Below are 5,816 nucleotides of genomic sequence, written 5' to 3'. Positions count from 1 at the left end.
GATTTTTAAAAGTCACAGGAAAGAGACAGTTAAACCACCTGGGAAGTTAGAAAAAGAGAAGAATGGATGAATGGCATGTCCTTCAGGTAATTCTCCATAAATATAAGTTCCATTTTTCTTGAACTGGAGCTCTTGATTAGTATTAGACAGCAGAGATCCCAAGATTTTACCTCCTGACAAATAAAAGAAGTATAGATCAACTATGCTACCAGTTAGTAGGAGACTGCTGTGTGTTAAAAGGAGACCACATTGACATTCTCTTATAAAATAAACCTAAGAGGCACAAAGTCTTCTATTCCTGTCAAAGATAACATCCTCAGGAAATAATTTGGAGTTAACTTCAATCCATGAAACAATGGGAAATAAAGTATCCAATGTTCTATCCTATAAAATACAGATACATTAATATTAGTTCATATAATTCCATAAAAATCAATGTTATCAAGCTACCATTGTAGTCATTCTTGTAAATCAGAGGTCTGAAGAAAATCTTACAAAAACATTTTTAAAGAAACAATTTTTTTAATATTTTTAAAATCTGAGGAGTGAGATCCCTATTTTATTCTAGAATATCTGCCTATAAACAACTTTACATCCTCATATACTCATTCACACAAATTAACTGTAAAATAGACTCTTAGATATGAGAAATAAATGCACTTGTCTAATGAGTCTATTAGATATTAGCCAGTTAATATTTGAGGGATATATACTAACAATGATTGTTTAGGCTTAAGTTTTAAAGAGTTGATCGTAAGATACATCTTTAAGGTAATTCATATTTTAAGTTACTCCAGGTTCTTGTTAATACACTCTTGTTGTCAATATAGAAAAATTCCCTCTTAGTTTCTGAATAGTGGGCAAGGAATAGAGGAGGAAGTCTTGCATTCATTTCACCTGCAAGCTGGAGCAAGTCATTTAGTTAAAAAAGAAGTGAAGAGTGACATCAGCATCATAGAGGAATGAGCTTTCCCCTTAGACTCTCCACCTAAGATACAATGAAAAGGACATTATTTACCAACAGAGGACATTAACAAACACAAAAGACATCTGAGACCCATACAGCCATACGTCTGAAGGTGAAGGTGCTGAACCCCTGGTGGGAGTGAAAGGAGATAAGGGGATCTTCTCTCCCTCCCCAACGGCAGTGACCCTGGGCTCTGGACTGTGTATGGCTCTGAGAAGAGAGGGAGGAGGGGTAGCCCTTCATGGGAACACCTTTGCTCTCCAAGTTCCATCATAGCCTATGAGAAAGCCCCATACAGAGGTGACTAAGCTATTGTGGGTGTGTCTTCATCAAGCTAGCAACCCAGGAGAGCAGATAGCAAGGACAGAGTGACAAGTCCCCAGGATCCTGCAGGCGAAAGGAAGCAACCCTTCCCCAACCTGGTGCTCCAGCTCAGCCAATTGGCCAGAGTGCCTGCATAGATGGAAAAGTACCAGTTATGAGTGAGCGAGCCACAGATCACAGTGAGCTCAGAACACACAATTCTTGACCCCCACCCAGTGGCAGAGGGTGGAAGTGGTGATCAAATACTACCACTATGTGGAAGCACAAATCCATGCTGTCAAGTGGTATGGAAAAATATATTAAATCTCCAGACCAGAAGGAAAATGACAAGTACCCAGAAATCAATCCTGAAGCCACAGAAGTCTATAATGTAAATGACAGAGAATTCAAAATAGCTATCATAAAAAAACTCAACAAGTCACAAGAAAATGCTGATAGACAGTTCAATGAATTCAAGAGCTTCTTCACAAAACAGATTGAAACTATGAAGAGGAACCAATCAGAAATACTGGAGATGAAAAACACAATAGTAGAGATGAAGAAGAATATGGGTTCCCTAAATAATAGAGCTGATATGATGTAGGAATGAATCAGCAATATTGAGGACAGAAATATAGTAATGCATCAGACAGAGAAGGAGAGAGAACTAAGACTAAAAAGAAATGAAGAAATTTTCCAAGAAATATCCAACTCAATTAGGAAATGCAACATAATGGTTATAGGTATTCAAAGAGAAGAGAAAGAGAATGGAGCAGAAAGCCTGTTCAAAGAAATAACAGATGAGAACTTCCCAAACCTTGGGAAGGAGCTGGAAATACAAGTGAAAGAAGCCAATAGATTGCTGAACTATATCAATGTAAAAAGACCTACTTCAAGGTATATAGTAGTGAAGCTAACAAAAGTCAATAACAAAGAAAAAATAGTAAAGGCATCAAGGCAGAAGAAAATAACTTACAAATGAGCCCCTAAAAGGCTTTCAGCAGATTTCTAAGCAGAAACCTAACAGGGTAGGAGACAGTGGAATGATATATTCAAAACTCTGAAAGACAAAAACTTTCAGCCAAGAATAGTCTATCCAAGAAAAATATCATTAAAATAGGATAGAGGAATAAAAACTTTCGCAGAGAAACAAAAGCTAAGGGAGTTCATTGCCACAAGACCCCCATTACAAGAAATCCTCAAGAAGCCCCTCATACCTGGACTAGGTATACACTATCAGAAAATTGTAGCTATCCATCAGAATAGGTTGACTAACACTTAATTGTAACATTAAAGATAAATGGAAGGAAAATAACAAAAATAAATATAGTCCTGTCTTTTTAACCAAAAACTCACAAAACAAGATGGAATAAGATGTGACAATAAAAACGTAAAAGGGGAAGAGGAGGGGGATGGAATCAGCTTAGTCTAAGGAAATAAGAGGTTATAAGAAAATGGACTATCTAATCTCCAAGATCCTTCACACAAACCTCATGGTAACCACTGAAGAAATAATTAGAACAAAACCACAAATAATAAATAAGGAGAAAACTAATAAACCAGCATAGAATACTACATAACTAAATTGATAATCTGAAATACATTGGACAAGAAACAAAGGAAATGCAGAAGAACTGGATTGCAAGCAATAAAATAGCAGCATTAAGCCTTCAAAATCAATAATCATTATAAATGTAAATAGATTGAATTCTCCAATCAAAAGACACAGAGTGGCAGGATGGATTAAAAAAGAAGACCCAACAATGTGCTGCCTCCAGGAAACACATCTCAGTTTCAATGACAAACACAATCTCACAGTAAAGGGATGAAAGCTGATACTCCAAGCTAATGGCAAAGAAAAGAAAGCAGGTGTTGCCACACTTATACCAGACAATTTAGACTTCAAGATAAAACAGGTAAAGAGAGACAAAGAGGGGCAGTATATAATGATAAAAGGATCACTCCACCAAGAAGACATAACACATTAATATCTATGTACCCAACACAGGAACACCAAAGTAGATAAAGCAAGTATTAAAAAACCTAAAAGGAGACATTAACAACAACACAATAGTAGTAGGGGAGCTCAACACTCCACTTACATCAATGGATAGATCATCCAGACAGAAAGTCAACAAGGAAACAGTGGAATTAAACAAAAAACTAGACCAGATGTACTTAATAGATATATAGAGAACACTCCATCCAAAAACAACAGATACATATTCTTCTCAAATGTGCATGGAACATTCTCAAGGGTAGGCCATATGTTGGGAAACAAAGCAAGCCTCAATAAATTTAAGAAGATTGGAATAATACAAGCATCTTTTCCAACCATAATGCAAGGAAACTACAAATTAACTACAAAGAAAAAAAGCACAGAAAGGGACAAAGATGTGGGGACTAAACAACACACTGTTGAACAACCAATGGATCATTGAAGAAATTAAAGAGAAATCAAAACATATCTGGAAATAAATGTAAATGAACACACACCATACCAACTCATATGGGATGCAGCAAAGCAATTCTGAGAGGGAAATTCATTGCAATATAGGCTCACTTTTGCAGATAAGAAAAATCTCAAATAAGCAATATCAAACTACACCTAACAGAATTATCAAAAGAACAAGCAAAGCCCAAAGTCAGCAGAAGGAGGGAAATACTAAAAATCAGAGCAGAAACAAATGAAATTGAAACAAAACAAAACAAAACAGTAGAAAGGATCAATGAAACAAAGAGCTGGTTCTTTGAGAAGATAAACAAAATTGACACACCCTTAGCCAGACTCACCAAGAAAAAAAGAGAGAAAGCTTAAATAAATAAAATTAGAAATGAAAGAGAAGAAATTACAACAGATACCATAGAAATACAAAAGATTATAAGAGAACACTATGAAAAACTATATGCCAACAAATTGGACAGTCTAGAAGAAATGGCTATGTTTTTAGACTCTTACAACATCCCAAAGATGAATCAAGCAGAAAGAGACAATCTATCTGAATAGACCAATCACAGGTAAATAATTTTAAATAGTAATCAAAAGCCTCCCAAAAATAAAAGTCCAGGACCAGATGGCTTCCCTGGTGAATTCTACCAAACATTCAAAGAAGATTTATTACCCATTCTTCTCAAACTATTCTAAAAATTGGGGAAGATGGAACACTTCCTAACAAGTTCTATGAGGCCAACATCACCCTGATACCAAAGCCAGACAAGGACAACATGAAGAAGGAAAATTACAGGTCAATATCACTGATGAACAAAGATGCAAAAATCCTCAACAAAATATTGGCAACACAAATACAGCAAGACATCAAAAAGATGATACATCATGGTCAAGTTGGATTTATACCTGGGACACAGGGATGGTTCAACATCTGCAAATCAATCAATGTGATATACCACATTAACAAAATGAGGAATAGAAACCACATGATCACCTCAATAGATGCAGAGAAAACATTTGACAAGATCCAACATCCATTTATGATAAAAAAAAAAAGCTTAATAAAATGGGAATAGAAGGAAAATACCTCAACATAATAAAGACCATATATGACAAACCCACAGCCTATATGATATTCAATGGGGAAAAACTGAAAGTCATCCCTCTGAGAACAGGAACAAGACAAGGGTGCCCACTCTCACCACTCTTATTCAACATAGTACTGGAGGCTTTGGACAGAGCAATTAGACAAGAAAAAGAAATAAAAGGAATCCAAATAGGAAATGAAGAAGTGAAACTATCACTGCTTGCAGACGACATGATTTTATATATAGAAAACCCTAAAAAAATCCATCAGAAAACTATTAGAAATAATCAACAACCACAGCAAAGTTTCAGGGTACAAAATCAACTTACAAAAATCAGTTGCATTTCTATACTCTAGTAACAAACTAACAGAAAGAGAACTCAAGAATACCATCCCATTTACAAACACAAAAAAAGAACAATATATCTAGAAATAAATTTAACCAAGGAGGTGAAAAATCTATACAATGAAAGCTATAAGACATGATTGAAAGAGATAGATGATGACATTAAGAAATGGAAAGATATTCCTTGCACATAGATTGGAAGAACAAACATAGTTAAAATGCCCATAAAAACTAAAGCAATCTATAGATTCAATGCAATCCCAATCGAATCCCAAGGACTTTCTTCACGGAAATAGAAAAAAGAATCCTAAAATTTATATGGGGCAACAGAAGACCCTGAATAGCTAAAGCAATCATGAGAACAAAGAACAAAACTGGAGGCATCACAATCTCTGACTTCAAAATATACTACAAACCTATAGTAATCAAAACAGCATTGTACTGGTACAAAAACAGGCACACAGATCAATGGAACAGAATTGAAAGCCCAGAAATCAAACCACACATTTACAGACAGCTAATCTTCAACAAAAGAGCTAAGAATATACAATGGGGAAAGGAAGGTCTCTTCAATAAATGGTGTTTGGAAAACTGGACAGCCAGATGCAAAATAACAAAAGTAGGCCATTATCTTTCACCATACACAAAAGCTAACTCAAAATGG

Source organism: Equus asinus, chromosome 1 (genome assembly GCF_041296235.1).
Source record: "Equus asinus isolate D_3611 breed Donkey chromosome 1, EquAss-T2T_v2, whole genome shotgun sequence".
Classification (NCBI taxonomy): domain Eukaryota; kingdom Metazoa; phylum Chordata; class Mammalia; order Perissodactyla; family Equidae; genus Equus; species Equus asinus.
This window is presented reverse-complemented; position numbering follows the sequence as displayed.